We start from the raw sequence: 13,077 nt of genomic DNA on the forward strand, positions 1-13,077 counted from the left end.
TCATGCCTTGGGAGCTTTTATATACATATATATGTGTATACATATATATACATATACATATATATATATACATATATATGTATATACACATACATATATGTATATATATATATATATATATACATATATGTATGGGGAAGGATGCATCAGGATGCTTGCCTTGTGGCTTTAGGAGTTACTTGTTCAGGAAGCAGAAGCTGGTTACCAGATGGGATTCTCTATTGGTTTTGAGAGGCAGTCTTAGCTTAGATGAAAGCCTAGATTCTTCAAGAAAGGGATAAATGCCACAATTTAAAATGTAAAATGTGCATATTCACTAAAACAAATATTGTACTTCTAGAAGCATATCGCCCAAAAATACTAAAACAAGTGTGCAAGGATATATGCTGAAGAATGTTTATTACCCTATCATTTTAATAATGACTATATTGGAATATATATATTCCTTATCTTCTTTATCCATTCAACTGTTGGTGGATATTTGGGTTGTTTCCATATCTTGGCTATGTTAATAATGCTGGAATAAAAATAGGGAGAGATATAGATATAGACATAGATATAGATATAGATATAGATATAGATATATAGATATATATAGATATAGATATAGATATATATCTTTTCACATTAGTATTTTCATTTGCCCTGGGTAAATCTCAGTAGTGGAATTACTGGATCATATGGTATTTCTATTTTTAATTTTTTGAGAAACTCCCATACTGTTTTCCACAGTGGCTGCATCAATTACACTCCCATCAACAGTGCACTAGGGTAGCTCTTTCTCTACATCCTTGACAAGACTTGTTATTTCCTGTCTTTTTGAGTTTCTAGACATTCTGACAATTGTGAGATGATATCTCATTGTGGTTTTGATTTTCATTTCCCTGATAGTGAGTGATGTTGAGCATCTTTTCATGTGACTGTTTGTCGTCTGGATGTCTTCTTTGGAAAAATGTCTGTTCAGGTCTTCTGCCTAATTTTAATCAGATATTTATTTATTTATTTAGGTGTTCAGTTGTATAGGTTCTTTATGTTTTTTTGATATTAACTCCTTATTAGATATATCACTTGCAAATATCTTCTCAGTAGGTTGCCTTTTTGTTTTATTGATGGCTTCCTTCACTGTGCAAAAGTTTTTAGTTCGGTGTAATCCCAATAGTTTAGAAGAATAACATCCATTATAACTCTTTGAATGAAAAAAAAACCCAAGTTGCAAAACAGCATCTTAATATAGAATTTTGCAAAAATAATACCCAAAAACTTATCTGCTGTATATGTAAAATACAAGTACTTCATATGGATAATGATATAACTATAGATATATATGCTCTACATGTACATACATATATACATGTATATACATGTTCTACGTATACACATGTATGTATTTATATGTGCGCTTATATATATATATATATATATATATATATATATATGCATATTCTTGTATTTTGGCAAACTCTTTATAATCCTGAAAAAATATATACCAAACCATTTTTTTATGATTACATCTTCTGGTGACCAAGTGTATAAGGAGGGAATTTGTGGTTTTAGTCACATACATTTTCATAATGTTTTATGTACTCTTCTCAATTAGAATGTATTTTGATAAATACATGATTTAAAAAGATGAAAGCAGTATGTTGAGATGCTATGAATAACGAGGAAATTAGTACAATTTTACTTTCAATTCTTTCTTAGAATTTCTGTTTTTTTACATTTTAGACATAGATTAATGTCCATTGATATATTTCATACTGTATTTTTTCTTTCAAAAATATTCCAGACTTCTGCATTATATTTTGTGTTTGGCAACACAAATTAATTTTTAACACAAATTGGTTGCAATCCTGATTTCAGTATTTAGAATCATAACATTAAAAAAATTATCCAATATCCTATTTCCCTTTTGGACTTTGTAATCTTGATTTATCTTTCTGTTTCCTGGAATAGGTCTCCAACAAGTCTTTAATTTTTTTTCAAAAAGAAAATAGATGCTAAATTTAGCCTCCCATACATATCAGAGAATGACTTATTCACATATTAATATAAACTTGATATGTTGCTCACATTTTAATAATAAATGTATTCCCCAAGATTTCTGTAGACTATAATCACACGGTCTCATGTTATTCACTGATGTGAAGGAGGTGTCTCAGGCCAGACTTCATTGTGTTTACCTGTAGGTAGCTTGTTTTTTTTTCTACGTGGATGTTTGCAGGTGTTTTTAAGTTCTATTTCAAACTTTAGCTATAATCTTTTTCTTTTTTTTTTTTAGCTCAGATGTTGCTTCTATTATATTTTTCCCTAATTTTTTTCTTTAAAATATGATTTTTCACATTCGTGTTATCTTTTTTCTCATAAACTTCTCTCATGATTTTTTATTTCTTTTTTATTTTGGCAGAACTTTAAAAATTTGCCATCTTCATCCCTACATACTAATTCAATCTGTTCTATATTTTCCACAGTAAAGACTTTACTTTTACTACTGTTCATTTTGGTTTACTTATTATCTTTTCTTATGTTGCCCGTCTCATGTTGTAACTAATGTGTTTTCTTTACAACTCAGCATGATTTTTATATGACCCTTTGTTCGCCTATTGACACGAATCACATATTTTTGTATACTGTTTAAATGCCAAATACTATTCTAGCATTTTCTACTGATTCTGATTTGAAAGTAATATAGGCACACTCAGTATTTTTCTAGCAAGTTGTTATGTATGGCTTGCTTGGGCACCACTTATACTTAGTATTTCTAAGTATATATTTGAAGTATCATTAAGATTCTATTCTCAATTCAGTTCAGCTCAGCAGATTTTAAGCACATCTCTTCTGGATTGAGTTAAGATTATCTCCGGCATTCATTGCGTGATTCACTGACATTGAACCAGGGAAGTTCAAACAACCTACAATGATCAGCATGCCCTACCAACACTCATCCTCCTGTCACTGTTCCCATCCACAGTGTTAAATTTATTGTGGTTCTATTTCAAAGATGAAGTGTGTTTCCATTAGCATCTCCATATTTCCTAAACTTTTATTTCCTGGGGATTTCAATGTCTGAATGGTAGCAGGAATGAAAAGATGGAAGAAGAGAAGCACTAATTTAAGTGTGTTAAAATAAAATCTGTATTATCTTAGTAAGCTTAGTCTGCATAACAAATACCATAGACTGGGGAGTTTAAACAACAAAAATATTTATTCCTCACAGTGGTGGAGACTGACCGTCCAAGATTAGGGTGCTAGCATGATTGGATTCTGGTGAGAATCTTCTTCCTGGCTTATAGATGGCTGCCTTCTCACTGTATATTCACATGGCCAAGAAAGAGATTATTTCTCTCATGTCTCTTCCTACAAAGGCATAAATTCCATTTATAATGGCTCCACTTTCATGACCTAATTACCTCCCAAAGACCCCACCTCTTAATACCATTACATTGGGAGTTAAGGTTTCAACATATGAATGGGTGGGGGGAGGGCACAAACATTCACTCCATAACACCCATGCAGCAAAGTTTTCCCAGACTGGGGCTGTGAAGCATCTCTTCCTCAGAGACAGGTAATGGTAGAGAGGGAAAGCATTTCCCTTCTTTCTTTCGGGCCAATATGATCTCTTGTTTTAGCAATATATACATAACCACTAATTGTGCCACTTTATTCAATTACATAGATTTTGTAGATCGTGTAATATTTTGACAATTTTTGGCAGTAGCTTCATTGTCACTTATTCAAGTTTCTGTGAAATTTTCATCTTTTATGGACCTTTATACTTTATTGGGATTTACTTTATTGGGATACTTTATTGGGATTTAGGGAGAGGCTGCATTAGGGACATCTAGTGAGACACTACTCCTTGTCCATATTAATTATTCTGAGCAATCCTTCAAGGAATATTTTCAAGGCAAAGTGATTTAAAAAGAATGAAATCAATAAAAACCTTTTTCCTTCTCTGTCCAAATGACATAATGAAGTAATTTTCATGAGCTTTATCTCATACCAGCCAAAATCTACAAAACAAGGCTTTGAATACATAGGCTTCAGTGTATGAAATTATATTTTAAAGTTTTCTAGTCTTTTTCTGAGCCTCTAAGAAAATACTTAAATAAAACTCCATACTTCTAATATACTGAGAATTGAAAAAAAACCTGTCAATATACATCTACTGGATGGTGTATATTTGAAAATTAAATATAGGATTACATTTATAACTAAAAATTCTAAATAAAATTTGAGTCTTAAAGAATATTATTTTGAGACAGTTTCCTGCAAAATTCTATTATATTTGCAAACTATAACTAATTTGAATGCCCCAAGTGAATAATTTAAATACCCCAAGGAAGGAATTACTGAAATAAGATTTAACGATGTATGAATTTAAATAACTAATCATTCTTCCTCATAAATGAGCTTTGTATCTCATATAAGTGACCAGTATGCAAGTATGACGGGCAACACAGAATTTTGTATAGCAACTATGAAATTTCGTGTAGCAACTACACCATATAGTTGTATATTCAACTATGAACTATGTATGGCTTGGTTATGATACGTATGGACACAGTATGCTAAGGACTTTGGACTTCTAGTTCCTGGTTTTATCCCTCTTGGGTTATCCAATGTCATTAAATTCTATTTCCTTAATAGTAAATTAATAATAATAATAATAATAATAATAATAATATATTGGTTTATGTTGAAAAATAAATGAGATAATGTGAGTGCACTATAAATGGAAAATCTCCATGCAAAGTTGCACTAAATACTAGCTGTGCAGGAAGAGTTAGGCATGTGATTGGTCATTGTATTGGCAATATAATTTTCAAATATGAAGGACAGTGTATATAGAAATAATTGTACATGTATTTATTATGGGCCATTGCAACTATTGATAGTTCTTAAACTGCTTAAATGGTGCTTAATGCCCAGTTAGTAAACCAAGTCAACATGGTTTCTGACTTAAATGGACTGTGAATGAAGGTATAAAGAATGGTTTCACTTACACATTTAAATAATTGCAGGACTTCAGTTGGATGGGAAATACTTTGGCCTCATTAATAAGGACTGGTTCAGACTGCATTATGAAAGAATTTCTGAAGCATTAGTTTAAGTTCATTTTTTCCCAGGCACTTTACCATGGTTTGCTGAAGAGTCATCATGCTCCAGAAAGCTTCAAAAAGAAGACTAAAAAACAGGCATGAGAAAAGAGGATTGAGGTGACTTGGGTAGCTCCTTGTCTCTTCAGCCCTCTAATCTTTGAAGCTCTGAGCACTTGACCATGTATAGGCTAGGTCCTGCTGCAGACTGTGGAAACAACACCTGCTGTGATTAGGGCTAATGGGGTCCCCTGGGCCAGGCCATCAGAGGCTCAGCATGACTGCTGCTTCTGCTCTGGACCAGGCCCCCATATCCAGAATCTGGGTCTTATCTTCTTCTCTTGTGGATGGTAACTGCCTCTAATCCCACCTACAATCTAAATACCTGCTTAACCCCCTTCCAGCTGAAACACCTGATGCCCGCTGAGCATCTGCCAATGTGGGTCCGTCTAGTGTCATAGGCCGCTGGGTTAGGGTCATCTGCAGTTATGAAAGAGTGACTAAATCATCAGACTGTTTTGGAGAAACTGGTATTCTAGCTTTCAAGTCTTCTTGTGTATACATGAGACATGTAAAGACTTCTATACAGGAATCTGTGCCTATAGCATTCTAAACACTAGTTAACAATGTAACAAACATGCTGTTTTGGTAGTTCCTAGTTCATCTACTTGTCACTAAAGTGGCTGGTTTCTGTCTAACCACTAAAAATCGTGTTAGGTGTAATGAAGCTTCAGCAACAAGTATTCTTGTTGTAGGCATACATATGTGTGCGTTGTTATGTTTATTTATGTGTAATGATGTAATCTTTTTTAGTTGTATAGTGGAATGTGGAAACTATAATCACCCTGCCTTTAATATAAATAATGTCTCTGCCACTACCTCACACTTTTACTTTGAGCCCACTGAAGGCTCAATTTTTCCATCTTTAAAATGAGTGTAATATTATTTACCTCGAAAGATAGTTGTGAAAATTAAGGGAGACAATGTAAGGCTACTAGCATAGTGGCCGCCTCACAAACAATGAGTAACGTTCAATGCATACAAGTTGTAAGCCTTTTCATGACAAATAAAAAATAATCAGTGCAAGCATAGGGCTTGAGGGGAGGTTAATGTGAGAGGAATCATTTCTTGTGACAGAAGTGTTTCCAGTATTAATCAGAGGCATCAAATTTAGACGATGAAGATACATGGGGGGGAAAGAAGGTAGGAGGAAATCAATGTTCAGAAATCCATTACATTTCTATACCAGAATAATGAAACAACAGAAAGATAAATTAAGAAAGAAATTCCATTTGTAATTACACTAAAATTAATAAAAGACCTAAGAATAAACTTAACCAAGGAGGTGAAAGCCTTTTATAAAACATTGATGAAAGAAATTGAAGATGACAGAAATGGAAAGACATTCCCTCATGGACTGGAAGAACAAATATTGTTCAAATGTCTATACTACCCAAAGCAATCTACAGATTTAATGCAATCCCTATCAAAATACCAACAGCATTTTTCACAGTACTAGAACAAATAATCCTAAAATATGTATGGAACCACAGAAGACCCCAAATAGCCAAAACAATCTTGAAAAAAGAAAAAAAAATGGAGGTATCATAATTCCAGATTTCAAGTTATAATACAAAGCTGTAGTAATTAAAACACTATGGTACTAACACAGAGATAATCACACAGATCAATTTAGAAGAGGATAGAAAGCCCAGAATCAATTAATCTTTGTCAAAAGAGGCAAGAATATGCAATGGGAAAAAGACAGTCTTTTCATCAAATGGTGTTGGGAAAACTGAACAGCTACATGCAAAAGAATGAAACTGGACCACTTTCTTACACCATACACAAAAGTAAACTCAAAATGGATTAAGAACTAAATGTGAGACTTGAAACCATAAAAATCCTAGAAGAGACCACAAATAGTAATTTCTCTGACATCAGCTGTAGCAACATTTTTCTCGATTTGCCTCCTGAGGCAAGGGAAATAAAAGCAAAAATAAATTATTGGGACTACATCAAAATAAAAAACTTCTACAGTGAAGGAAACAACCAGTAAAACTAAGAGATGAACTACTGAATGGGAGAAGATATTTGCAAATGACATAACCCATAAAGAGATAGTATCCATAACATATAAAGAATTTATACAACTCAACACCAAAAAACCCCACACACAATCCAATTAAAAATAGGCAGAAGACATGAACAGACATTTCTCCAAGGAAGACATACAGATGGCAAACAGACATATGAAAATCAACAACACAAGAAACAACAGATGTTGGTGAAGATGTGGAAAAAAAGGAACCCTTGTACACTGTTGGTGGGAATGCAAACTGGTGCTGCCACTGTGGAAAACAGTATGCAGGCTCCTCAAAAAATTAAAAATACACCTAACCTATCATCCAGTAATCACCTTACGGGTTGTGAAAGAATATAAAAACATTAATTTGAAAGGATATATGCATCCCTATGTTTATTGCATCATTGTTGACAATAGCCAAATTATGGAAGTAACCCAAGTGTCCATCGGTAGATAAACGGATAAAGGAGAGGTGGTACATATGTGTACAACAGAATATTATTCAACCACATAAATGAAATCTTGCCATTTGCAATGACATGGATAGAGCTAGAGAGTATAATGCTAAAAGAAATAAGTCACTCAGGGAAAGACAAATACCATATGATTTCACTCATATGTGGAATTTGAGAAGAAAAATGAGCAAAGGAAAAAAAGAGACAAACGAAGAAACAGACTCTTAACCATAGAGAACAAACTGATGGTTACCAGAGGGGAGGTGTGTGGGGGGTGGGTGAAATAGGTGGAGGAGATTAAAGAGCGCTGAGTAATGTATAGAATTGTTGAATCTACATTGTGCACCTGAAACTATCATAACGTTGCAAGTTACTGGAATGAAAATTAAAAACTCAAAAAAAATAAAATATTAAAAAAGAGATGTCTTGCCCATAAGATTATAATGGAATGGAGCAACCTAACAATAAAAATGGTTGTTTGATAAAAAAATAGATAGATATATAGATAGATAGATAGATAGTATGGGGAATTCACTGAAGAAACCTATATTCAGCACTACCATTGTTCAAAATACCATTCAAGAGAGAGAAGTTCTGGTGTTAAAGAATGAAACATAGGAGAGTTGTGATAGAATCCATGATTTCTAGGGAAAGGCAAAACTGTTGTGATTATTTAAGCTGGGGAGTGTTGGGATACTTCAACATTTTCTTGAAAACGAAATCTCTTCCCTGGTTTCTATTTGCGTGATATACCTAGAAGAGCAACCTTTAGTTTCCCGGAAGAAAAACTTATAATCTTCTCTTGAAACCACTTTCTATCTACTGTTGGACCCAGAGCCCTGCTATTGTGTACTCCTCAAAGGCCGCAGGGCCAAGTCTCCCTGCTCTGTGCTTTTTCAATAAAAATAAACACAGGTCTGTGACTTGAGGCCCTAAACATGTCCGACCAGAATTTGTTTCACATCAGCTGCCAAAAAAGTTCTCCTTGACTTGAAGTCAGCAGTAAGGAGATCATGTCCAAACACCCCTTCCATGAGAAAAGGAGAGACCATAAAGGGCTTTTTCATTGAGGTGCCAGCCACATAACTAAAGACGAGGACATTCAGATGTTGTCCCAGTGGAGGGGCAGCCAGGGCCCCTCAGCGACTCATAGACACTGCAAGGCTCAAAGCAATGCTGGCCAGAACTAGAATATCGAGAACTGCCAGTCTTTGTTTATAAAAACCTGCCTTCGGAACATGTTCCAGCGAAGCGTGTTGCCTTGGGTAATCCTCACAGAAGCTCAGAGCAGTTGAGAGAGTGAGCTTTTAATATTTTACAAATAGAGAGGCAGACACAGCAGAGATCAATGATATATACCAAAGGTCACATAAGAACAGTCAAAACTGGTTTAGTCTGAAAATGTGTTCTGGGATTTTCAGAGTTAACTACTCTAAGAGGAGTAGGTATTGATTTAAAAATGTGGGGAGAGGGAGGTATGAAAGATAAAGTTTTCCCATATCTAACAGTATGTAAGAGACTAAATTAATGCTTACAGTAACTTTATTTATTAATAACCATTAACTATTTCTAGAGTCCCTGCTGTATTTAAGGAAATGGTTTCAGCATGCGATAACAAACCTTGCTCTCAGGAAGCATACAGTTCAGTCAGAGAAAATAAGACATTTCCAATATAATTTTAAAACTTAGGAAGTGCCATATTTTTAAGAAGAGAATGATTTGATAGCAACGGGACTTCTGAAGAAAAGTGAGGTGGGTTTGAGCCAGCAGCATCACTGAAGCTTTCCTGGTGGAGCTCATATTTGAACTGGACTTTAATGGATGCATAGGTGGACTGAATTTAGCTTAAGAATAAAACAAAATGATAAGAACCGAAAACATTGCTTGGGAATTGTCAACAGAGAAGTAAAAAGAAAGTCACCCACTGGGTTATATTGTTAAAGAAAAAAGAGAAGAAATAAGAGGTACTGAGGACAGAGTCCTACGAGGGTTCGAATGGAAGGAAAGATATTCGAAGAAATGATATATCAAATGTAAGCTGTGCTATAGTTTAGAGTAATTATATAAATTTATGATATCTATAAAAATACATCAATATTACATAATTTATATTTACTTGGTATTAGATTATCTTAATTTTGTTGCAAAATTATAATTATCTCAATATCATTTTCATGTTCAGAGAACTTGTTTCCTTAGTGTCTAGCCTTATTTGTATATAGCATGCATGGATTCTCTTTCCAGTTGACATACAAGTCTAATTTTCCAAAATATGATCATTAGTAAAAAGATAATATCTTTAAAACTTGAACCCATATTTCCGATTCTGTCTCCCTCTCTCTCTGCCCCTCCCCCGTTCATGCTCTGTCTCTCTCTGTCCCAAAAATAAATAAACGTTGAAAAAAAAAATTAAAACTTGAACCCATAAATAAACAAAAGTGCTATTGTAGCCATATATAAATATGTACCTATGCCTGATTATTGATTTAGCTTAATTTGTCATATTTAAATTAATTGTTTTTTATTTTACATATCCAAAGTCTGTCAAATGGCCAGATTATTTACTGTTAGGTTGATTCACATATTTCAGCAAGAATCATGAGGCAGAAATTACTTGAATTGAATCTGTGCCTAATGAAACCAGAAGTATTGGAATGAGCATTTCATAATTATATTCTTTCTGCAGAGCAAAGTTATCTTTTATTTTTCTTCTTTTCTTCAACTCCTCTGTTTTACCTCTGGTCAGCTGTTGGTTACTGGACTAATGATTAAGAAACACAGATAGTAAATCTTCCATAACTCCCATTTATGACATTTTCTCATGTGACATATTTATATTTTAAACTTATGATGCATCCGTGTCTATAGAAACAAAAGAAAATGCAGAATAATTTAGTCATTAGACAATTTGGGCTCCAAATCAAAACCACACACTCAACGGCGACATTTAGCTTTAAACATCTAATTATTTCATTTCTTCAATTTAATTTTCATGTGTGGATTTAAGACAACAAAAAGCTGAAAAAATCATCTAACTACTTGTGTTTTAAAAACCTGGCTTCTCAGTCCAGGAAGGGATCAAAATAATTTATTTTCTCCATAAAATATGTACAAATTGTTGCAATTTTCCTCTTCTCACTGAGAGAGCAACAAGAAAAGATAGTCCCACTACATTATGTTAAACTCCCAATCACTTATGCTGCCAGACTGGATTAATATTTTTCAAGGAGCTTTCTTAACTTTATGACATAGGATAATAGTTCTAAAAACACATCACTTGTAAGATATAAATTGGAATAGTAGTTAAAATCAGTTAATCCAATGTTATTTTTTAGTTTATTTAGTTTATTTCAATATTGTTTTATTTATTTAGATATTTAGATATTGGGAGATTTACATGGGACGCTAAATAATTTGGCTTTATCTTTGTGGCTGATTGCTCTGGCCATAAAACATTTTGGCTGATCATGCCATTTGGGCCAATTTCACGTTTTCTCTGGATTCATGCTATTCTTTGTAACTGCCCACACAATGCATAGTCCTAGGCCTCCCGTTCACCACACCCTTGTGTCTTTTCAGTCAATTGGGAAGCTCATACACCTGGTCTGTTCCCACATTTGTTTTCATGCTATGGAGAGATGGATCCATTAATGGCAAATCAATGCTACGAAAATTATAGACTGTTATAAAAGTTTCTTTGCAAATAGCTGTTTAACACCACAAAGAAGTTAGGTTAAAATTGTTTCAAAGTCTAAAATTAGTTACATTTTAAGCTAACTGCATATGCTTTTATTGTCTCTGATCTAAAATATAATCCCAGGAGGTTGTGAAAAGCATGCAAATTACAGAAAGCTAATTTGCTCCAACAGCGCTGCCTCCTATGCAGTTGGGAGGTCTATTAGAAATAGTGTATTCTCTGTTATTTGCATATTAATAGCACCTGCTGAAATACTTTGGGATTTACTTCCACTGCCGGCAGAGGGACAGAACTAAAATATATAAAATTCCTTTCATATCACTATGTTAGGCTATAAAACATTCAGGATGGACCACGAATTCTGAATTAATGGCAGAAACTAGTTGTTCATATTGCATATGGGATGTGGATTTATTTTTCTCTATGATAAATTATCTCTTGTTTAAGAGATTGCAAACAAGGTGACTCCAAGCTTCATGACAAAAGTATCTCCTCCTTCTCAAAGAAAACAAAACAAGCTTTTCAAATTGCACTGAGTAAGAGTATATAGTTCTTTATGCTTCTCTGAGAAACTATAAAGTTTAACAAAGGAAAACCAGGCATACTGAGAAAAAAAGTAAAATATGCAAATATTCAGATTCTCCAGATAACATAAACCACAGAATTTTGATTATTTGTGAGCAATTAAAAATATACGTATATAGCCATTAGCAACCTGAAGAATTTTTCCAAAATGAACTTTTCCTTCTGATCATGAATTTTTTGGCTTCTTTTTCTCTAACTCAGAATAAAGAGAGGACTTACACATACCTCGAGTTTACAGAGGTTTGAAAGAAAGGAGAGCTTCTTCTTTCCTCCAGAGAAAACGAGAAACTGCTTTTGGTCTCTAAGTCTCATTCTTAGAACACAGAGCTCTGCCCTCAAAAAGTTCTGTTCTATAGAGATGAGAGGCTCCAGAAGTAATGTAAGCACACACCTCCCCCTGCTTCCCTACCTCTCTGTCTTTCCCCTGAGATAACATCCAAGTGCAGTACGCTTCACATCCTATCCACTTGTTGCAACTCTATCTATAACTTAACCCTCTTCTCAAAATGTGGCTGGGTAGGAATTATTGGATGATTTTGGCAACAGTGAAATACTGGGAAGGTGTTTACAGAAGTGCATGACTGAGGAGAGGGTGTGGAGATTTTCGAAGAGTGACGTTAGACCTTGCATATTGGATTAGTTCCCTTATTTTGATTCATGTAATAATTAGAACAATGAATGCATATTATGTGCCAGCACTGTTCTAAGTTAAAAATAGTAACTCACTTAAGTTTTACTATAATTCTAAGAAGCAGGTGTTGTTAGTATCATTTCCCCCTATTTACAATAAGGAAACACAGTGACAGAGAGATTGAGGTCACAGAAGGTCTTCAGTAAGTAAGTAATGCCACAGGGATTCAAACCTAGGCTTACTAAATTCAGTCATGCTCTTCTCCCTGGGACAGTTTTATCTTAATGGTGACATCTTCTCATTAACATTGTTGTTGTCGTTATATACAAACATTCTGGAGATAGCATTTTCTGTACTGTCATAGAGGGTCAGTATTTAGAAACTATAAGGATTATTTCTGTGATTTCCTTCAGGCAATATGAATGTGCAAAGAGTATAATTCTTCTCCATATATCTTCAGAACTCAACTTTGTGACTGGTTAGTTGCAATGCACTTATATTCACTTTAAGTCATTCCTTTCTGATTA

At 34.0% G+C, this 13,077-nt stretch overlaps 1 long non-coding RNA gene across 1 annotated transcript in view; it reads left to right on the forward strand.

The window, feature by feature from the left end:
• Positions 1 to 13,077, forward strand: part of LOC147582506 (uncharacterized) — a 217,404-nt gene that overhangs the window by 57,227 nt on the left and 147,100 nt on the right. The gene's annotated exons all lie outside the window — the stretch shown is intronic.

Source organism: Puma concolor, chromosome A3, assembly GCF_028749965.1.
Source record: "Puma concolor isolate L17-30 chromosome A3, mPumCon1.1.hap2, whole genome shotgun sequence".
NCBI lineage: Eukaryota > Metazoa > Chordata > Mammalia > Carnivora > Felidae > Puma > Puma concolor.